This window comes from Lygodium microphyllum, chromosome 7, assembly GCF_053477565.2.
Source record: "Lygodium microphyllum isolate KBCC chromosome 7, Lygodium_microphyllum_v1.1.10, whole genome shotgun sequence".
Lineage (NCBI taxonomy): Eukaryota > Viridiplantae > Streptophyta > Polypodiopsida > Schizaeales > Lygodiaceae > Lygodium > Lygodium microphyllum.
The window spans coordinates 157,444,495-157,469,247 of record NC_141141.1 but is presented as its reverse complement, the minus strand read 5'-3'; positions in this window follow the sequence as shown (position 1 = coordinate 157,469,247).

Genomic DNA, 24,753 nt, shown 5'->3' with positions numbered 1-24,753 from the left:
TTGCTCATTAGAGACAGATAGTCTATGATCACTATATAGTCATGCATTGACCTTGTCATACTGGAGCAAATGTATGGTTTGGTTTGAAGACGCTTTGAAGCGGTTTGAAGCTGGTTATGCTGGTTTTTGGTTGACTGCAACCTGCAAACAAAACTGTTGACACTTGTACTTGCTGATTATGCACTGTTTCGTGCTTCTATGCTCATGTCTGGAGTGACATATGTACTTGCAGTCATCTGAGAAGACTTGGGACATATATGACATGTATGCATGTTGTTTTTGGCATTGAAAGTGTTGCTATTAATCACAGTTTACAGGTTTAGACTGCATGTTCTTGGACCCTGGCAGTGGATTTGCAGGAGTTCAATCTGAAGCAAGTACACGGCATATGTATTGACAATTATTTCTACGAACTGGACAACTTGATTGTGGACTATTTTGGGCTGATACTGGGCTGAAATTTACTGGTTTTTTACTGCAATTAATTACAAAAAACTATCATTAACTGTAGTGGACTGAACTTAGTCAGTCGAACTTATTGACTTGCAAGGAGTCAGGCATTTGACATTCAGTCTGTTGCATCATGGCTAATGCACATGGGACTGATAATATCATGCAAATAGTTGGAGAAAAGCTAGACAACAAAAACTTTGCATTATGGAAATTCAGAATGAAACATTTTCTGGTTGGCAGAGGATATTGGGACTTATGCACAGGAGATGAAGCAGCTCCTGAATTGCTTGAAGCAAATGCAACAAATGAATAGAAGAGAGCTCACAGGTTATGGACTGAAAGAGCATGTAAGGTACTGCATTGGTTTTCACTATGTATATCTGATGCTATGGCTATTCAAATCACTGGCTATGAGTCTCTGAAGGATGCTTGGGATATACTAATGAGAAATTATGAACCATGACACATGCACGGAAGATCCAGTTGAAACAACAGTTCAATAATATGTCTAGAAATGGCAGGAGCATCCAGGTGTATACCACGGAGATCAAGACCATAGCTGATCAGTTAGCTACCATTGGTTCAAGGGTATCAGAAGATGATATGATTGCTGTTGCATTGAATGGTTTAGGGAAAGAATACAAAGCATTTGACACTTCCATCTTAGTTAGAGCAGATCCCCCTGATTGGGAAGGACTGGTTGCATTGTTGCTGCATGAGGAGATCAAACATGGCCTAAATACAGGTTCCAGTGCCTCTCAGAGCAGAGACACTGTGTTATACTCTAGCTAGCATGGCAGAGGAGGCAGAGGCAGTGGTTCATATCGAGGTCGTGGCGACACTCGTAATGCCTATGGACAGCAGCAGCAGCAGGGAAATTGGCATGGTGCCAATACATAGGGCCAGCAAGGATCTGGTGGTTTTGGAGGTAGGGGGAGATCACCTCGAGGAAGAGGAGGTGGATCTGGATCTTGGCAGTCTACTGATCAGTCAAACAGGGACAAAGATTGCCATTATTGTGGCAACTATGGGCACATAGTGAAGAAATGTTACAAAAAGCAGAATGACATGAAGGTAAAAGGGAAACAACATGGGCATTATGCATCCTCTAGTGGTGGTCAGGATGATCAGGTTGATAGACTCTTTGCCATGCAGCATGTGCCCAAGACTGCATCAAGGAAGAACAGAGATGACAGGTGGTACATTGACTCTGGTGCGTCAAACCACATGACTCTGCATGGAGAGTGGTTTGATGAGATGGTTGTAGGTACACATGGTCATGTATGTACTGGGGATGACACCCAACATGACATAAAGCATAAAGGGATTGTTCCATTGATGATGCCTGATGGCAAGCAGAAAGGCCTGCATGATGTCTTACATGTACCGACCATAACGAAGAATTTGTTGTCTGTGGGTCAAATGGTAGAACAGAATCTGCAAGTGAGGTTTAACAAGGATGGATGCTTCATTGAGGAGTATGGAAATGGCTGCAAGCTAATTGCCAAGGGCATAAGGGATGGCAGGATGTTTACTTTGGAAGCGACCATTCCTGAACTTAAAGCAGCTATGTTTGCTCATGATGAGAGTGCCATCAGAGATGTAGAGATTTGGCACAAGAGAATTGGACATGTAAATGTACAGAAGCTGAAATCCATGCAGCAGAAGGCAGTCGTACTTGGATTACCGAAATTCAAGTATAATGACTTTGGGCATGTGTGTCCTGCATGTCAGTTTGGGAAGCAGGCACGATTTCCTTTCATGAGACATGTACAAAACAGCACTAGGCCTTTGCAGTTGGTGCACTCTGATGTCTGGGGACCATCGCATAATGCATCTTTTGGAGATGCACGGTACTATGCCTCGTTTATTGATGATTTCAGCAGGTACACTTGGCTGTACGTTTTGAAGCATAAAGATGAGGTGTTTGAAGTCTTTAGAGATTTTAAAAAACATGCTGAAAATGAACTTGGCTGCTACATATCATGCTTGAGATCAGATGGAGGAGGTGAATATGTATCCAAAGAATTTGACAGATACCTTGCCAAGTATGGGATCAGAAGGCAGCTCACATGTAGCTATACATCGCAGCAGAACGGTGTTGCAGAACGGAAGAATAGAGTCTTAATGGAGTCAGCAAGAGCTATGCTAAATGAGAAGTGTTTGCCTAATGCCTATTGGGCTGAAGCAGTAATGACTGCAGTTTATGTGCTGAATCGCACTCCTACAGCGGGAATACATGCAGTCACCCCTTATGAGAAACTGTATGGTCATAGACCTGACATCAGGCACTTGAAAGTCTTTGGATGTATTGCATATGTGCATATACCGGATGAGAAGAGGAAGAAATTGGATCCTAAGGCAGTGAAGAGTGTATTCTTGGGATATGCACAAGAATGGAAAGCATACAAGTGTTATGTACCTTCTAGGCATGAGACACTCATTAGCAGAGATATAGTCTTTGATGAGTTAGCATCGTGGTATGGGAATTCGGTTGTGGTGCCTAATGATGGAGCACCTAGTATGAATCATGCTGAAAATACTCCTGCGGAGAGTACTTCTATGAGTGGTCAGACAGCAGATGTATCTTCCGCAGTGAGTCCTTGGTCAGGACGCTTACGGAACCGTAATTCTGCATCCACTGACACGGACATATCAGTGAGGGGGAGAAATGACAAGGAAAAAGGAAAAGAAAAGGTCTTTGAGGACATGACAGGACCACTCACAGCAGGCTATGAGTCATCGAGCAGTGACATCTTAGACAGCGAACTGGGGATTCCGTCTGTTATGATGCCAGGTGCTAGGCAGAGCTGTTATGTGCCGCCTCATGAGAGGCAAGCTCCGAGTGAGCCACAGCTCAGGAGATCAGAGAGGATCAGGAGACCTGTGATAGGTTTACGTACACTGGTTACGCTGCAAAGCACTATGCTTACATGACAAAAGTGATGGAGATCACAGAACCAGGTACTTATGTTGAAGCAGTAAAGGATGAAAATTGGTGCAATGCTATGGACGAAGAGATGAATGCCTTGGCTGAAAATCAGACTTGGGATCTGATGCCACTGCTTGATGGGAAAAAGACCATTGGATGCAAATGGGTCTATAAAATCAAATGTAAGTCTGATAGCAGTATCGAAAGATACAAGCCAGGTTGGTTGCTAAGGGATATGCTCAACAGTATGGATTGGATTATGATGAAACATTCAGCCCGGTTGCAAACATGGCAACCATACGTACAGTAATTGCCTTGGTTGCTGCAAAAGGCTGGGAATTACAGCAGATGGATGTCAAGAATGCATTCCTCAATGGTGATTTAGTAGAGGATGTATATATGGTTCAGCTAGAAGGGTATGAGCACCCTGATTTTCAACATTATGTGTGCAGGCTGAAAAAGGCACTGTATGGGCTGAAGCAGGCTCTGAGAGCCTGGCATGCTAGGATTAGTAGCTACTTGCAGAGCCTTGGATTTTTTGTTGGCAAGGCTGATCATAGCCTGTTCACAAAGAAGACTGACAGTGGCTTGATAGTGCTGGTCATATATGTTGATGACCTAATAATTACTGGAGATTATGACATGGGAATTCAGCATGCAATGAAGATGCTGAAATCTGAATTTGACATGAAAGATCTAGGAGACCTGAAGTATTTCTTGGGTATTGAAGTTGTACCAGCTGAAAATGGTTTATGGCTGATGCAGAAGCACTATGCCATGGAAATTCTTAAGAAGTATGGCATGGCTGAATGCAAACCACTGGATACACCTCTAGATCAGAATGTAAAGCTAGACATGAACACTGGGGCTGAAGTTGAAGATGTGACTATGTACAGGCAGATGGTTGGCAGTCTGATTTACTTAACCATCACTAGGCCTGACTTGAGCTACGCTGTAGGGCTGATAAGCCAGTTTATGCAGAAGCCGAGGAAGTCGCACTTGGATGCAGTTAGACGCATCATGAGGTATGTTAAGTCCACTGTAGACTATGGGCTGTTCTATGTCAGAGATAAGCCCTTGATACTGATTGGATACAAAGATGCAGATTGGGCAGGATGCTCATTTGACATACGATCTACGAGTGGTTATGCTTTTGGCTTTGGTAGTGGCATGATCAGCTGAGTAGCAAGAAGCAGCCTACGGTTGCTTTATCCAGTACTGAGGCTGAGTATAGGGGAGCTGCATTGGCAGCATGCGAGATTGCATGGCTGCTCAAGCTTATGGCTGACTTGGATATACAGGTTGATGCTCGAGTGACACTGTTATGCGACAATCTCAGTAGTGTACTCCTGGCCATGAATCCAGATTACCATGCCAGGACAAAACACATAGAGGTACACTACCACTTCATTCGAGAGATGGTTCTTGCAGGAAAGGTTGAACTCATGCATGTGAGGACTGATGAGCAAGTTGTAGATATCTTTACCAAGTCTCTAGGTAAAGATAAGTTCTGTGGTTTTAGACAGCTACTTGGTGTGCAGATGCTATCTTGAGCTTGAGGGGGAGTGTTAGAAGTCAAGCTCTCCCGTCTGTCCATCTTTATGTATGATCGACATCTGTGACAGCTAGTGTGTAGCTGTCTGCATATGACTACATTGAATAAGTCAGTTTAGCTAGTCGGTGACCTGACTAGAGTTAGTCAGTGAGTTAGTCAATCTAGTTACACTTACACTAGGTTACTCTTTGTAGTGTGAGTAGACTCTAGTGTTGAATAAAATGAAAGAGAAGAAGAAGAACCCGATGGTTCTCTGTTAGCTCTATCCCTATCTCTCTCTCCCCTCTTTCTACAATGGTAAGGATGATGTTATTGGTATTGTAGAAGAGATCTAGAGATGATAATGACATGAATGGAAGTAGATGGTGTTTGCCTAGAAAGAGCTTGGAAGTGGCTAATAGCATTGTTGTGAAGAAGGAAAATGTGTGATAAAGCAAAGGATGTATAAGCCATCAATGTTTAAAAATCTTCTAATGGCTATTCATGGATACTTGCAAGCTAAATTGTGAACTTCCTAAGAGGTATTTCTACCTTATTGGGCAATGAGTCCTTGTGAAAATGCAACAAGGAGTTGGGTCAAAATCCAAGTAAGCATGAAGTATTATTCCACACTTCAAGATCCAATTGGTGCAAGGTTATTCTTATAGAGCAATCCCCATGGCGATAGGTTGTTTGAGCAAGCTCTATGTGTCTTGCCCTTGATATGCCTTAAGACTATGAAGTGAGGGAAAAAAGGGCTAGGGTTTAGAGACAGAGCTATCCAATTGAAGCCACCATATGAATCTAACTTAAATTACCTTAGGTGTAGTATTTTGGATGCACCTATCTAAGTTGAATCTTTTGCTCTTTTTATTTTATTTTATTTTCTTTTCTTTCTTTGCTTTTCTCTCTTCTTTTTTTCTCAAATACACCTCATGGGTTGGTATTGGGTATGTGACAAGCATTATGTACTAAGTAGATATTTCTTCAATGACTCTTGTAACTTGATAGATGACTTGGGTTATGGATGAGTGCAATATATGCAAATCAACTATCAACCAAGTCTTCCAATAATGTTGTATAGTAGTATGATGGAGAAGAAGCACTTGAAGATGGAGTCAAGCCATAACAACACAATTGGTCCTTGCATTAGCATGAATGAGAAATTGTAGTGTGGGAGGAGGGGGGGGATAAAGTACTAGGCATAAACCATTGGGATTTAGAGAGTATGATTTTAGAGATGAGTGACAAATAAAACTATAGGCAAGAGAAGTTTGCAAAAGAGAAATCAAATTGAATCTTGTATTACTTTTGCAAAGATAAGCTTCAATCTTTACGCTATCTCCTCTATCAAACCTCTCTTTATTATGAAGTCTAGCCTCTTTCAACCACTACATTGCAATCTCTATGTCTTCAAGTCTTCTTTGCTCGTTTCTTCATCCCATAGCAAAACACTACATGTAGTAGCCACTATATTGGTAGGCATAATTGAATTTTGTTGATGCATAAGCTGTGCAAGCACATATCATATAGCAACACTCTATGTAGTTTGATTAGCCCATAGAGCATAAGGATGCAAACATGGCCACTCTTATACTCTACCTTTGTATGCCTTTTCCCAAAGCTTTGATAATGGGAGGATTCCCTCTTTCCCTTTTATTGTTTCATTTTGGATTATGCCTTGATGCCAATGCCAATTTAATCCCCAATCTAGAGAAGAAGTATCTTGCTTCATCAACATCAATCTCCCATCTATCTCCAGTGACTTTCCCAACACATCCTCCAAAAGAAATTTGCAAATTGCGCTAGTAGTATTGGTTCTCAAAGCCTAGCCTTCAATTTGGTTAGCTAGACCCTCTTGTGAAAGCACTATATATCTCATCTACCATAAACCTATAGGTATAGTTACAAGATCAACAATCCACTTGTAAATATATAGGATACAAACCATCTATATTCCTCACTAAAGAGTATATCTTTCATGTCTAGCAAGACTCCAAAAATTGAGATACATCACTATACATAGCCTTCCGCCAATAACACTGGATCTTCTCAAATGTTGGTCTTATGGGTATTCCTATGACTAGCCCATAAGCTTTCATGAAAGTCCTTTATAACTTACAATTGCATAGCCCTATCACAAAATACCCACCACAATGAGGAACCTCTCTTCTTCTTTGCATGGTTCCATAGAAAACCATTCTTCAAGAAGTATTTAAATGCTTTCCTTTTGAGTCTTTTAAATTCAACATATGCCTAATCATCTCTTTTAGCCAAGCTTTTCAACTACTAGCCAATCAATAACCATTCTTCTTCATACATTTCTTTTGCAAAGGTCTCCATTGAAGATACATGACATCATGATCAACCAAAATGACTGAAATATCAGCCTCATTGCTAACAAACTCTCAACATTCTCATACTTGGATCTGGATAACATGTCTACTACCAAATTCTCTTTTTGCAATGTGTCAAAACTTCAAATTCATTGATTTAATGTATGCAATCCATCTCAACATAGCTATGTTTGGATAACATGTCTACTACATCATGTTCTCTTTTTGCAATGCGTTACAGCTTCAAATTCATTGATTTAATACATGTAATCCATCTCAATATAGCTATCTCTAGAGTCAAACGACTAGTACTAATCCCTAGTAGAGGCAAGCAATCCATCTCCACTATCATTGGTGCTCCAATGAAATATTATTTATCACACTTAGGCTATCATAACTTCCCATTTCTCTCTCTTAATCTATGGGTATCTTCTCTATCTCCGATTCAAAATCGTTGCTCTAAGCTTGACTACATATATGTTTCCCTCATCATCATCCTATCCAATAGCCCAATCAATGCCAATTAGACTGTATCAATAATAATGATAATAGATTTTTCACCTATATAATCTTCTTTCCTTAGAGTAGTTGTAGTTCTCAAAAGCTTCTTTAATTTTCTCATGGCCTTCCTGTGTTTCCTATCCCAATAGAGTTTCTTACCCTTTCTCAATGACTGGTATATAAAATTTGCAATGTGAGCAAAATGAGGTATCCAAATAAAGTAAAATGTATAATCACCTAAAACCCTTATCACTTTGGACACTTTCTCAATGACTGGTATAGACAATTTACAATGTGAGGAACACGCCTTTAGCAGTCCATCAAGGGATAACCCTAGAAGACGCCGCCTGGCACTCCCAAGGAATGACACATGGTTTGTCAGCTAGAGTTTCCCGAATCTGCTTCGCAATGGAATGTATCTGGCCATCCCCACTAGGACCAACCTGAAGTCAGGGTTCCTAATACTCGGGTCTCCTAACGGACATCTAGTGTTAGATTTCAGATGCCCTACTTTGCATAGAAACACCTAAACTAAATCGGATCCATGCCACACTTGGTTCAAGGAGAATGGGAAACGAGAGGGATGTGTCACTCCACCTCTCTGCCCATAAGGCATAGTCCCATTCTGGTCCCCTAAAATGGCACGAATCGGGGTTTAACTTACAAGTTTTAAGGTCCTTGTCTATCTAACATTCGCATCGATAAAATCCATCGAGGAAAGCTCTTGGCTAACTGAGACCACCCTGCTGTAGGGTGGACTCGACGGCCACATCCACCACGCTTTCCTTAGGGTTGCTTAGTTATCTAATTACCTACCACATTATGTTTGACATATAAAAGCAGCTTCCTTAATTAACCTGTTAGGGCACAGGTTCATTCACGTAAATTAGGGCACAAACAGAAGACAAGATAAAATAAGATCAAGCAATTCCTTAACTTATTTCCAAGTTAATCTTTGTCTCCCACCCATATAGGAGAATTAAGTGTCTCTCTTTGCCTCCTCAAAAAATAGCCCTTCATCTCTTGGAAATAAAAACCTGAAGGTTTATCCTACCAAGATTTTGCCTTGCAACTAGTATCAAGGCCTCGAGATCCCATCTTGAGTCATGTAGAACACTTGTGTAGGGTCCGGAGGCATTGAAATTTTACGGCTAGAGCCCCCCTGGCACCCAAGTGTCCTCCTACGCCAAGTAATTTCCACAGAGAGACCTCTCGTGGCGGGTTTAGTCCACATTTCCGGCGTGGATTCATAACCACCATTACCTCTAATCCTGACTGATCAAGATAGTACTTTATGGTACACACCTTATCCCATGCCCTATTAATGATGTGCACATACACCAACCGTCTTGTATCCATCTTGGAGTTACCAACAAGAACTTGACATAGGAGTCTTGGATATTTTTTATCTCACTCAGCAATATTCTCAGTATTAACCACCCAACAATGATTGCAAAACAACGTTGAATTTCTTAACAACTTTGATGCATGCAAAGCAATTCCACGCTTTCTTTTCAACGAATGCAACAACTTATGTGATATTTTATGTGACACACGTGGAGGTTCTTTCTATGGATGCAACTTGGACATTACCCTTGCAATATTTAATGCAACTCCTTTAATTCAATCCTCTCCCCCGCCCCCGCCCCCCCCCCCCCCCCCCCCCCCCCCCCCCCCCCCACCCCACACACACCCCTTTTTAAAAAAAAAATCTAATCCTTTGAAAAGTTATTACACAATTTTGGCTTAATGGATCTATAGATCTTTGGCTATATGTAATGCATAACATATCCCTTCAAGCACCTTTATTTTTCGTGCAAGGTTTCATGCATGCAATTCTTGCAATGCAAGGGTTCGATGTAAATTAGTTTACAATGACTAGTGCATTTGCAATTTCTCCTTTTAAAAGAAATCTGTAACATGCCGTTATTACTATGGAAATTTCCTTTGTATAGGAATCATCAAGACCTTGTCGACTTTAATAATGCTACTCAGGAAATATATTCTTATGCAAAAGCAATTCACACTAATGCATATGTCTTAAGTGTTTACATGACCAATTTTCCTTGCAAACAATGAACACTCTCTTTGCATGCAAATTCACGTAAGTGTTTTTATGAGGTATTAATTCTATTAAAAATGCAAGATGATGGACCTGATTATTGGCCACGAATACTTTGCTAGTGGTCAATCCTCCATCCTGGGTTGATACTCCCGTACGAACTCCGGTTGCGCATCATTTGGGGGCCATTGCGGGACTTGAGTGAATTTGCGTTCAAATGGCTGGATGAATGCGTAGGAAATTTTTTTCAGTTTCTGCAGCAGCCTCCCGCCAATTTATACAGATCTTTGTTCACAAAATGATGTGGCCGGGCCTTGCGAAAGGCTCCCCCCTGGGTCTTGCGTGTGAAACACCCTTAGTGGGGATGCTATGGAAGCTTCCAAAAGCTCCTTCTCTCTCTCTATGACAGATTTGAATGACATATTCTCTTCTTTCTTCGATGAAACGATGGCAGGGGGGGGGGGGGGGGGGAAGAAGATGATGATGATGATCGCGCTCGCGATGGTAGCTTGGAAGAGGAGGAGGACAACACTTATAATGATGGTGAAGAGGAGGGCATTGCATTGGTCCCACGGCTGCAGGAGGGGGTGTTTATAAAGAAGAGGGGGGGTCGCCTCAACGAATAGGTGGGGGGGTAGCATGCCGCCGCCCACCTGGCGGCCCTCATGGCCCCCTTAGGAGGGCTTAGAGAGGGGCCACATGGCCTCCTCTCCCCCCCTACATGGCATGCATGTCCACCTCTCTCTCTCTCTCTCCTTGACATCCTGTCAATAGGGAGAGAGGAGATTAAAAAAACACACTAATTAATTAGGAAAAATTGAGCCTAGGGGGGTTTCTCATGTGGGAGAGAGGTTGTTTTGCGTTAATATATGCGGAGATATTACATTCTCTCTCCCTTAGAGGAATCGAGATGTCCTCATCTCGAAAAGACCTGGGGATGGTAAGTATCTCTATACCTTAGAGCTTGTGGGTTAGGAACTGTAACGCTTTTGCTGTGCTACTTTGATTACTCAAATACTCAACTTAAAATAACAACTTGTCACAACTCATGTGATCCAATTGTTCTTTACAAAAGAAGGATTTATTCCAAGTACAAGACTTATTACACGCAAGAAGATCTTCCTAGGATATCTAATCATCCCTAAAAGTTACAACAGGATCCAAGCCTTCATCATCATGTGATTCATGATATAAGCCAAAAGTAGAGCTTAGGTGGCTTCGTTTGCCTGTAGGTTCTTGATCCCTAGGGTCCATCTCAGGACAATCTATTTGGATGTGTCCCAATTCATTGCAGAGGGAACATCGACGGTTAGGGCATCTCTTACATATGTGCCCTATCTCTCCGCACTTGTGCCACCTCTTGTCCTGATCTTGTGAGTCATCTTCGTCATAGTCATCATAATGGCTCTTTGGCTTTGATTGAAGCTCTTGAATGATTGGCTTTGCCCTAATCAATGCGTCTTGCAAATCAGATGGACGCATTGCTTCTAGTCCGGTATTAAGTGGAGAATCCAATCCACAGCAGAATTTTGACACCTGTTGGGGAATGTCCATGGGTGGTGCATACTTTAATAGCAAAAAAAACTTCGAGTAGTAGGCTTCCAAGGCCAGCCCCAATTGTTTCAAGTTATAGAATTCATTCATCTGATGTGTGCGATAGGCAGGCGGCAAGTATCAAATTCTGGAGGTTTGATTTGCTTGAGGAGGAGCTTCTTTTTTTGGGCCTCGGCTGGAGTGTGAGCTGGTATGATGCCCTAGGGTGACACACAAATGGTTAGGTTAGTATATATTTTTCTTGACACAAACATTGTTACTCTCTACCCCAATTACATAATCGATTGTTTCACTCATAGTTTTGCTCTGATACCAACTGTAACGTGTCTGCCTATCTATTTGCAGAACACGCCTTTAGCAGTCCATCGAGAGATAAACCTAGAAGATGCCGCCTGGCACTTCTAAGGAATGACACAGGGTTTGTCAGCTAGAGTCACCTGAATTTGCTTTGCAACGGAACGTATTTGGCCATCCCCATTATGACTAACGTGAAGTCAAGGTTCCTAGCAGTTGGGTCTCCTAACAGACGTCTAGCGTTGGATTTCAGATGCCCTACTTTGCGCAGAAACACCTGAACCGAAGCAGATCCATGCCACACTTGGTTCAAGAAAAATGGGAAACGAGAGGGATGCATTGCTCAATCTCTCTGCCCATAAGGCATAGTCCCATTCCGGTCCCCTAAAACGACATGAATTGGGTTTTAACTTACAAGTTTTAAGGTCCTTGTCTATCTAACGTTCGCATTGATAAAATCCATTGAGGAAAGCTCTCAGCTAACCGAGACCACCCTGTTGTAAGATGGACCCGACGGTCACATCCACCATGCTTTTCTCGGAGTTGCTTAGTTATCTAATTACCTACCACATTATGTTTGACATATAAAAGCAGCTTCCTTAATTAACCCATTAGGGCACATGTTCGTTCACATAAATTAGGGCACAAACAAGAAGACAACATAAAACAAGATCAAGTAGTTCCTTAACTTATTTCCAAGTTAATCTTTGTCTCCCGCCCATACAGGAGAATTCAGTGTCTCTCTCTACCTCTAGAAAAAATAGTCCTCCGTCTCCCGAAAATAAAAACCTGAAGGTTTATCCTACCAAGATTCTGGCTTGTGACTAGTATCAAGGCCTCAAGATCCCATCTCGAGTCACATAGAACACTTGTGTAGGGTCTGGAGGCATTGGGATTTTATGGCCAGAGCCCCGCCTGGAACCCAAGCGTCCTCCTATGCCAAGTAATTTCCACGGAGAGACCTCTCGCAGCAGGTTTGGTCCACATTCCCGGTGCGGATTCATAACCCCCTTGATTAGGTTTGGCGGTTCGTGGGGGTAGCTAGTGCCATCCTACCTTAGTTATCCCTTTACGAAATCATCTACAACTGAAGCAACCAACCTAATAATATTTACTAGGAAAAACATCCTTTTCCAAACCAGCAAGTAACCACTATGCTTAGCACCCTCTTTTCCATCTTCAACAAGGTCAACCCTCATTAGAATATCAATGATAAACCATTTCAACAAGTCCCTTAAGCCACCGATGCATTTCAACTTAGCTTATCCTTACTTAAACCAATTTCAATCATGATATATTGCCTTCCTAGGTTTTGCTCTCCCCCTTGGGATTTAGGGTTTCACCAAAATAACTTGATGGTTATCACCTAGTTCCCTTTAAGTTTCTATGTACCTTTACCTCTAATCCTGACTGATCAAGATAGTACTTTATGATATACACCTTATCCCATCTTAAGCCCTATTAACGATGCTTGCATACACTAATCGTCTTGTATCCATCTTGGAGTTACTAAGAACTTGACATAGGAGTCTTGTATTTTTTTTTATCTCACTCGGCAATATTCGCAGTATTAACCACCCAACAATGATTGCAAAACAACGTTGAATTTCTTAACAACTTTGATGCATGCAAAGCAATTCCATGCTTTCTTTTCAATGAATGCAACAGCTTATGCAATATTTTATGTGACACACGTGGAGGCTCTTTCTATGGATGCAACTTGGACATTACCCTTGCCATATTTAATGCAACTCCTTTAATTCAATTTCCCCCACTTTTTTTTTTGAATCTAATCCTTTGAAAAGTTATTATGCAATTTTGGCTTAATGGATCTATAGATCTTTGGCTATATGCAATGCATAACATATCCCTTCAAGCACTTTTATTTTTCGTGCAAGGTTTCATGCATGCATTCTTTCAATGCAAGGGTTTGGCGAAAATTAGTTTACAATGACTAGTGCATTTGCAATTTCTCCTTTTAAAAGAAATCCATAACATGCCGTTATTACTTTGGAAACTTCCTTTATATAGGAATCATTAAGACCTTGTCGACTTTAATAATGCTACTCAGGAAATATCTTCTTCTGCAAAAACAATTCAGACTAATGCATATGTCTTAAGTGTATTCCATCATGCACTTTTCATCTAATCGGGTGCATGCATTATTGCACAATAGCATGATCAATTAACCCTTAATATTTCCTAGCATGCAATTGCATTCCACATCAATTGCATTCCGCATGACCAATTTTCCTTGCAAACAATGAACACTCTCTTTGCATGCAAATTCACGTAAGCATTTTTATGAGGTATTAATTCTATAATAAAATCACTTGCAAGAAAGGATACTCTTTTATCATTAACCCTCTTTCATCCTTAGAATAGTCTTAAGAACAAATTTCTGCTCTAACAAGCATATATTTGAGCATAATAACTATTTTAAGATTTCTTCCATGAGTATTAGTAGTATATATGCAACCATCAAGCTAGAGATCATGCTTTGGTATCTGTGGAGATCCCAATCTCATGCCCTCATAGAGATTGTAGTGTGCAATAGTGTGGAGAGAAGGTGGGTGAGTTGTAAATGGTAAAGGGGAATTCTATTGATGATGGAGAGAAGATGAGGGAAATGCAAGACGATGGACCTGATTGTTGGCCACGGATACTCCGTTAGTGGTTAATCCTCCATCCTAGGTCGATACTCCTATACGAACTTCAGTTGCGCATCTTTTGGGGGCAGTGAATTTGCATTCAAATGGTTGGATGAATGCGCACGAAATTTTTGCAATTTCTGCAGCAGCCTCCTGCCAATTTATACGGATCTTTGTTCACAAAATGATGTGGCCCGGCCTTACAAAAGGCTCCCCTCGGGTCTTGCCTGTGAAACACCCTTAGTGGGGATGCTATGGAAGCTTCCAAAAGCTCCTTCTCTCTCTCTGTGACAGATTTGAATGACGTATTCTCTTCTTCCTTCGACGAAAAGATGGCAGGGGGGCGAAAGATGATGATGATGATGATCGCACTGGCGACAATAGCTTGGAAGAGGACGAGGACGATGCTGATAATGATGGTGAAGAGGAGGGCGTCGTGCTGGTCCCACAGCTGTAGGAGGGGGGTTTTATAAAGAAGAGGGGGGGTCGCCTCAACGACCAGGTGGGGGAGCGGGTAGCATGCCACCGCCCACCTGGCGGTCCTCATGGTTCCCTTGGGAGGGCTTAGAGGGGCCACATGGCCTCCTCTCCCCCCACATGGCATGCATGTCCACCTCTCTCTCTCTCTCTCTCTCTCTCTCTCTCTCTCTCTCTCTCTCTCTCTCTCTCCTCGACATCCTGTCGATAGGGAGAGAGGAGATAATTTTTTTTGCACTAATTAATTAGAAAAAATTGAGCCTAGGGGGGTTTCCCATGTGGGAGAGAGGTTGTCTTGCGTTAATATATGTGGAGATATTACACTAGAGAAAATCATGAGCTATATTGAGGTGTCTATATTGAAGTTCTCATTCACTAGAGTAGAGAAATTTGGACTTTTGTTGGTTCTTTGGCTGTGGATTTCCTACATGAGGCTACAAAAGACTTCATGGTCAAGTTTTTCTAAGACACATACATTTTGACTACATATGCACATAGGGTAGTGGTTTTGGCGAGAAACTTCACATCCTTTAGTCTTTTGAGGTTCAAGTATGACAAAGTGTTGAGCCTAATGGGAATAACCAATAGGAAAATAAATGAAAATTTGGAGATTTCTCCCTTAAAAATACTAAGAATATAAAATGTGACAAAGGGACCATCTCGTTCTAGTAATACAAGGTTGAGCACATAGAAGATAAGTGAAGAACAATAGGAGATGCATGACAAAGATCAAGAAAACCTAGTTGGAACTAGCATACAAGGAGAATTGTGAGGCTTCAGAAGTGCTAGGCCCATGTTTTGATATGGTTTTATATCTAAGAAGATCACAACAAACATTTAACTACTTTTAACTCTAGTAAGAAGAATATTCTAGTACTCGCAAACCTTCATAAGGAGTCAATGATTGTATCATGAATGCTATTTTAAGGTATGGTTAAATCTTCAAACTTAGAAAATTTTGTATGTTTTTTATTACAGGAAAATGGCCTCATACTTGTTATTTATTTACTTTTACAAATTATTTTTTATAAATATAAAATTTAATTAACAAGGGATAATATTCATAGTATACTCTTATCCATAGTGTTCATACAAGAGAGAACATCAGTTTTGGATAGGTTCCCTTAGTAAATGCATTGCAATTTCGATCTTACATAGTAGTATCTCATGATGGCATATCATGAAAGATAAGAAACTCTTTGATATATTTCTTTTAAGCTATCTCAAGTTTACTTTTGTACAGATCTATTACATTTCTTCCCACGTAAAATTAAAGCATGAAGTTCATTAAGCCTATGAGAGAGAGAGAGAGAGAGAGAGAGAGAGAGAGAGAGAGAGAGAGAGAGAGAGAGAGAGAGAGAGAGAGAGAGAGAGAGAGAGAGAGAGAGAGAGAGAGAGAGAGAGAGAGAGAGAGAGAGAGAGAGAGAGAGAGAGAGAGAGAGAGAGAGAGAGAGAGAGAGAGGCTAATATTGTTTTTCTTTACCAAAATAGATATATTGGAAAACTTATAAAGGGCTTTAAGGCTATTATGCAAGACCGTGAAATGTTAGCAAACACATTAGAATTTTCAAAGGCAAAGTACTAGACCAAGGTGATGACCATAGTTGTGGCTCGAGAGTTTGTTACAATGCCAACTGCTCTTGGAAATTCTTGAAACATTAAAAAAATTAGGTCAATATTTATGGAATTTAACTAACTAAAGGCCTCGTGGAAAATGATTTGTGGTTGAAATCATTTCATGAGTGTCTTATCATATCCCATAAGATAACAATTAGACAACATAACTTATGAATATTGGAAATGTTTAACCCAAAACTCTTAATTCTATTTGTAGCTAAACTAATCCAATTCTTGCCCTTGCAAGCCTTAATAGAAATGGGAATTTCTTCCAAAAACTCATGAAGATAGGGCTCACATTGCAAAGGCCAAGCTAAGGCTAAGATCATAATCAACTATAGTAGTGCCCCTCACTAGGTTCATCACTATTGCCCTAAACATTTTAGACCAATCTTGATATAGGAAGAAATTTCAACCCTCTAGTTAATCATGAACCATCAAGGAAGACTTCATCAACTAAGAATTTTGTTCAATGTCTTTCATAATAAAAACTGAAGAAGACTAGACTAGTTAGAGAAAGGAAAATAGACAATGAGAAGAAACCAAGACAAGCTTTGAACCTAGCGAAAAGAAGAATCTAGAACTAATATAAAGAAGGAATCCATTCAACAAGAGAGAGTTGCACCCTACACCACTATTAAAGAATCAAAGAAAGAGGTGTAATAGATGAAGGGAACACTTAGGAAGGAAAATAAAGACTTAGCTATAGCCATTGGATTGTCCTATGAAGAGGACATGCACAAAAAGTATGTAGTTCTTTCACAAAGAGTAGAACTTTGAGCTAGCTTAGAGAGCAGGGAGCCCAAACAAGAAAAAAGAGAAGATTACTATGTACTGGCCTTTTGTTAGCCAAAGCTATATTCAACTACGTGTTGAAACAATATAGAACATGTAGACAACAATCACCATTAGAGGAGACTGGAGGCTTTTTAGTTTTAAGAGACTAAAAGTCTCTCACAACCAATAGAGGAAGTACTATCATCATGGTAAAAGTGGGAATGTTCACTTTTACAGTCTTTTATCTCATTTTAAATATCTTTAAAATAACACACTTTAAAGTATTTATGGGGCAAAAATTATGGAGATACATAAAACAAAAGGTATTAATGCAATTTAAGACACCAAATGGAGAAAGTCCTTATTAGTCCTACACAACCTTGCAGTCTTCTAGCTGTTTTTCTTTACATTCTTGAATAATACACCCAAACTCTTTCACTCTATTATAGTATCCCAACTTTTTTTGGAAAATCTTAAACAGTCCAACAAAGATTTTCTCCCTCCGTTTTTCATAGGATTTGATATTTTATCATTTCATTCAATAAAATATACTTCTCACATTTTATTTCAATGGAAGCTTGTCGTAATTTGTGTTTTATCAAAGTAATCAAAATATACAATAATTTGGAACTTAACAATCAAGTGTTGATTTTTACCGCCATCTCTATTGATGACAAGGGTTATTATAGAGAAAGAAGGGGAGAAGTTGTGAAAATGAGTTCAATGACACTTATAAGGGCGAGTCAAATATTTCAAGCTCAAAGGACCAATAAAAAAATTCAAGGAAATGCTTATCTAGCATGTCTCATATGCATGAGAACTATGCTTACAAAATTGGCCCATTGACATGCCATGCCATAGACCAAACAATAAATTCAAGATGTGTCAATAGGCTTCAGACTAGATTTTATATTTCAAGAATCCTTTTTAGAAGTAAACATGTGGTGGAAGACCTATGTAGTGACTCTAAGATCCTTATCTAGAATGGTTGTGGATAGCAAACCATTGTGATGGACATTGAGTCTATCATCCCACCTTTGGGTTACTAGAGGGATTCTTAATAGTTTCCCATACTTTCGATATTCCTAATGTATACCTAAAGTACATTCTATCACTTATTATAGAGTGAGAGTGACTCGGTCGATTTTTCGCTCATTTCCTATCCAATAACCCATCAAACTAGTCATTGTGTTAGAATTACAATTTTAGATAAAATCTAAACATGCAATAAAGTAAGCTAGGCCTATAATTACCTTAGCATAATCACAAAGTCTACAATTGCTTATATGAAGGTCAAACTTCCATCGTTGCTTGATGTTGAACACAATATTGTCTTCATTGCAAGAGTCCTCCATAGGGTCAGAATAAGTATTGCAAATGGTCCAACTTATGGAACTTTGAAACTATTATCTGTAAATGCACATAAAGAATTTTCCATTAGGATTTCTAATAGAGCAAAAGTAAATAAAACATTTTGAAATATTTGGTCTTCACCTGTTACCAGCATAATAAGTGTGCAAATTCCATATTCCTTTCCCCTACAAAAGAAACTTGGCAAACTTCTTAGCTCTTGTAGAAGTGGTAACAAGATGGCAAGTAATCCACATGTGCAATCATGAGTGAAAAATAAAAAACAAAAAGAACTATGTACACCAAGAGTCTTGGGGTGGAGATGTACAAGGGTTTAGAAAAAAGTAGTCTGGGTAACTACAAGTTGTAGAAGTTAGGGTTATACTTCAACTTTGCGAAAGCATTTGAGTGAAAACATTGAATGGTGAATCCATACAAATATATGGTGATCTCATTGAGCAAAGAAGGTATTACAAAGTGACTAGCAACATGCAACTCCTGCTTAGTTGGGATTTTTTCATATAAAGGATGATATTATACATTGAATGGCATAGCTAGATTTTGAGCTAGAATGATAGAATGGAGAGTATAAAAGGTAGGGTTAGTCTAAAGAGTATTGATTGTGCCTAGCCTTTAGCGAACAAAAAAGTTAGGAAAAACTTTGTTAGCCTCCCAGCCACTCAAGATGATAGCCTCTTTTAGCATCACACTAATATCTTTAAGCAGGTCCATGGACTATTTTTAGACCAACTTTTAGTAAGTTCATTCATATTGATTGACTATCCTTTGACCCTTTTGTCCATATACCCTTGTGCCCTAATGTAGATCATATCTTAACTCATTAACCCTGTCAACACCTTAATATAGTGGTCCATTATCTGTTATTAGTGCCATGGTTGAGCTATCCTATGGATTGTGTCCACTTAGCCCCATTGTCTCAACATTACTCCCCCCCCTTATGGGGTTCATGATCTTCTTCCTGTTTGGAGTAAACTAGGGTATTGTCAAAGAAGACGAGTACGAAATCATCAAGATAGGGCCTAAAGATATCCTGCATTAGCCTGTTGAAGGTAGCAGGAACATTTGTCAACCCGAATGACATGACCAGGAATTCAAAGTTTCCATACCTTGTGCTGAATGTTGTCTTTGGGATATCTTCTTCCTTGATCCTTATCTGATAATATCCAGACTTGAGATCTATCTTAGAGAAGATCTTTGCACCTTGAAGACGGTCAAGAAGTTCATCAATTCTTGGAATGGGGTATTTGTTCTTAATGGTTGATTGATTCAACCCTCTGTAGTCAATGCATAGCCAAAGCGTTCCATCTTTCTTCTTCTGGAACAGCACTGGAGCTCCCCATGGTGAACTGCTAGGACGGATGTTAACCTTCAAACGAGCGAAGGTGGAAAATCCGGAAAAGCTAAAGCAGAAAACAAAGACAAAGGCCAAGGCAAAGAGAAACAGAAGACAAAGACGCACAAGGAGAAAAGTCCTAAATAAGGGAGAAAGGCGCACAAGGAAAAGCGCAAGTCAATACTTTAGTAAAAGAGTGCAAGTGCATCATGGTTTAATTCAAGGAGTGCCGCGGGCTCTCACCCGTGCAATTTGTAAATGTAGATGGGTGGTGGAAAGGAAGCTAGGAAGATAGAAGGACAATGGGAAAAAGGGCCTAGGCCACGGCCGGCCATGTAAAAAAGGGGAAAAGGGGATGACCACCCAAAAGGGATTTAGGGTTTTGTATATAAAGTTGAAAAGTGAATGAGAAGCTCATTCTTGTGTGTGGCCAAAAGTGGCTCTCCTCTTCTTCTTCTTCTTATTGTTCTTGCTTGCTTGAGCTTGTGCTTGAGAGAGGGAGTGTTGGAGAGTGAGTGAGTGAGGGTGAGGGACCGGGGAGGAGAAGCTCTCCATCTTCTCCTCTCTTCTTCTCTTCTCTTCTCTTCTCTTCTCTTGCTCGCGACAATGGAGCTTGGAGCGTGGAGCTTGGGGATGGAGCTTGCTTGAGCTTGCACTTGGATCATGGAGCTACCAGAGTGCATGAGAGAGGAGGTAACTCAATCGGCATGGAGGTAAGCTCACTACACCCATAGATATGGATGGCGCGTCGGCTATGTGAGAGGTAGCCATTAGTGCTCGGCTTGGAATGCTTGAACAATAAGCGAAAGCTCCCACATTTTGGTTTCGTTGCCGGGACAAACGAATTCAAGCCTTGAGCACTTGAACGCTTCGAATTGAGCATTGAAGTAGGGTTTTCCCCGAATCGGTGCTTGAGGTAGATATGTAGGAAGCGAGGGAGTTTGAAGAGGTATTCGATCTCCTTAGCAAGTAGGTTTTTGATTTGTTGTTATTAGAGTAGAACAATCCATCTCCATCTCTGGTTTTGATTTTTGTTGCATTAGGTTAAGGTTAGGATAGGAAAAAAGAAGGAAAACAGTAGGGTTTTCTGTTGCTGTATAACAGGCTGAAATAGGCAAATAGGGGCACTGATTCAGATTTCTGGATGGAAGATTATGAGGGACTAACCTCTGAGGTAATAACAGACTGGGATGGGGCAATAAGAGGCCCAGGGAACCAGGAAAGGACACATTTGACATCCTGCCCTCTGAGAAGAGAGTGTGCTTGAGAGCCAAGGAGAGAGAGAGAGCTGCGGGGAGATCGTCAACGTGCTGATCGATTCGAGTGCCACACCATTTTCAGGTACGCTAGGCGTTTCCCTCTGTGGCTTTGCATCTAATTAGGCGGCACGGCATGATTGGGTGAAGTAGACGTCAGCCTAGAGGCATCGTGTGCAACTCGCGGGCCATCGGCCGCGTAGTCAGACCAGTTCGCGTCCGAGTCCCAGAATAGGATAGCCCTATCTCTGGAATTGGACCGTCCGACTCTGAAAATCGGACCTCTCCAAAACCCGACCAACTTCGAAAATCGGACCAGTCCCAGAATCGGACCAGTCCCAAAATCGGACCAGTCTCAGAATCGGACCAGTTCCAGAATCGGACCACCTTTGTCTGTCGGATGTCCAATTTTGAAAATCGGACACTCGGACCTTGGACATCAGACACAAGGAATCGGACCACTCAGAATCGGATGCCTGTCAAAATTGGACGTCCGATTCCAGAAATCGAACGTGACCACTCAGAATCGGACGTCTGATTCTGATAATCGGACTCCTAAAAATCGGATATCTGAGAATCGGATAGAAAACTATCAAAATTGGACAGGTATCTAGAACATAAATTTTGACGCATCTAAACCCCAAAATTGACCCCAAAGGTTATGTATAGAGCTAAAGGCACATCACAAATCCATCACTGGGCTAAAAATTAGAGCAAGTAGTTCAAAATTTGGCTATAAACGGTCCTCCAAATTGCGCATGGTGTTTACCGTAACGGCCCTGCGGGCCGGGGAGGAATGGCCCCCCCCAGACCCCTGCAGAGGGGGCTTTGCCCCCTCTGCCCCCTCCACACCTCCCCCAAGTGGGTTGGAGAGAAAATGCGCGCCGTGATAGGTCCTCCAAATTAGACCCTAGTGTAGTAATGGCTCATGGCTCTACACGAGCATGGATCCTCACTTGTAAAAGAGCAACCAAAAGCCCATACCCGAACAGAGAGAAACAGAGACCTTAGAACATCAATGGGCCAAACTAGCCATCAAGGGCAAAAAGGCCACACCATGAGAACACAAAGACATTGTGTTCAGACCGTGTCTAGTCCGAGCAAAATGCAACATCAGCAAGCTACAAATGCAAAAATGACTAGACATGACACTCTTGATGAGAGATGTACCTTGAGCGGCACTGCACAGACGACCCAAGACATTGGTGGAGAATCCACATCTGGTCGTGCAATTGGGGACTCAAGGGCATTTGTCAGAAGGCTTAAATTTACAAGTCAAGACCTGGAAAATGAAGACATAGTACCACCTAGGTTCATAACCCTGAATCTGACCGAAGTCAACTTGACTAGGAATCTGCACTTGAGGTTGCACCTGGGCATAAGAATCTTACGTCAAAAACTTACTAAATGCTTCTTACATTACATTAACATGCCCAATCCAGCTTTTAGCCAAGTGACCTAATCACTTAACTCCTTTACCAACACTTACAGCCAAGACATATAGTGATAAAAAATCTTATTCATTCATGTGGGCATAGCCCTTTCGAGTACATTTATTTGGGAGGGTAGAGCAAGCTGATACATTAATTTGGGGAGAATAAGATTGTGTTACATTTAGCTACGGGAACTGAGTAATAGTATGGAGTGGGGTCATGGATTTTCAAGAATCGATAGGTCATAGGAAGCTTGGGGTATCCCTTCCTTTGATACCTGTTATTCTCATAACGTCCCAACACCTTGATTCTGTCGGCAGGGATTATTCGAGTCACTTCCTTGTACACATACTTGTTCTGCTTAACCTTTCAACCGCCGACATGTAGGGTTGCGTTTGCGTGAGCCTCAACAAAGATGAACAGCTTCACGATCTTTAAGTCCTCCATCCACTTGATTCTCTTCAAGTTGGTCGGAAGGTACGCAAGTCAGTGGGCAGCTATGTAATAAATTCCTGAATCACCCGTCCATCTCTATTCCACGTACAGGGGTGAAGGATTATAGATGTGGTCTAGGATATTCATCATACCTAGCCTCCGTCAATAATCCGAGGCACACATCATAGTCATAAACATAACCTAGAACACCAAGAATTTGTTCCATGCTTCGCGACTCTATAGGCGGGCATCGTTAAGTAAGTACGAAAATGTTCTTAACAACAACATTTGCTCTACTTCTCCTCATTAAGTTTCCTTGTAAATATTAGATCCTCGTTGGTTCGCTCAGATACCAACTGTAACGTGTCCCCCTCTCCACTTCAGGACACGTCTTAGCAGCCCATCAGGAAGACAGCCTAGAAAGCACCACCCGATACTCCCAGGGAATGCCACGGGTTTTGCAATCTAGGTCTTCCCAAGTCTGCCATGAAGCACAAGCATTCCGGCCATTCCCACTTAGGACCGACCTGAATCAGGGTTTTTCTAATGGTCAAGTTCCTAGAAGGTAGCTAGCGTTGAGCCCCAGACAAACTACTTTACGCAGAAACATTAGGGTCGAAGCGGATTTATACTGCACTTGGTTTTAAGGAGAATGGGAAATGAGAGGGATGCAAAGCTCGACCTCTCTGCCCGTAAGGCATAGTCCCATTCCGTTCCCCTAAAACAGTATAAATCGGGACTCTAGCACTCTAGATTCTAGGTCATTGTTACCTCACTGTCAATTTCCTTGGAGAAAAGTTCCCGGCCAACCGGGACCACCCTTCCATAGGACAGACCCAGGGTCACATCCACTGCACTTTCCACAGGTTGCTTTAATTATCTAATTACCTACCACATTTAGTTTGACAAGCAAAAACAGCTTTCTTAATTAACCAATTAATCACTGGTTCCTTCACGTAACTTAGGCACAGACATAGAAAAATAATGCCAAGCAAGTTCCTTTTCAACATTTGATCTTTATTTATCAGTCTTTGGAATACATCATATAATCCACCCGAAGGCTATTCCATAATCCGCCCGAAGGCAATTCCAACAATCCTCAGGGATCGCTATTCCAAGTTTTCGCCCGTTGACTAGTATGTGGGCCTCGAGATCCCATCTCAAGTCATGTTGGCCTCTTGTGCAGGACCGAGAGGCAAGGGATTTATGGCTAGAGCCCCCCTGGCACCCAAGCGTCCTCTTGCTCCAAGTAGCACCCACGGAGAGACCTCTTGTGACGGTGGGTTCGGTCCAAGTACCCGACGCGGCTAACAACCCCCTTGGATAGGGTCAGGCAGACAGTCGCGGGTAACTGATGCTGCCTCTCCCTCTAGGATTTCAACTTGAAGCATTAGTTATTTTCCAGCATTAGATCCTTGAGCAAAGAAGAACAAACAGTGCTCCTAAGTGTACAAACACAAGCATTCCAGTGGTCGCTTATACGGCCAACTGCTAAGGCGTGAATCCTTCTCTCCGAATACATCAAGAATTTGATCTGGGATCAATTGCGACTTGGCAAGATCCCAAGGGTTTCATAAGCTAAGTTTCTTGTTTACCCTTTATCCTTGGGTTAGGGTTTATACCTTGTTAACTCGAATTGTCAATACCTTAGGTTTCCATGTATTATAGTCAATAAATCCTAGACAACCCCGTTGTCCTAACTTGGTTGGTCAATTGCTTGCTAGGCAATTCATAAAT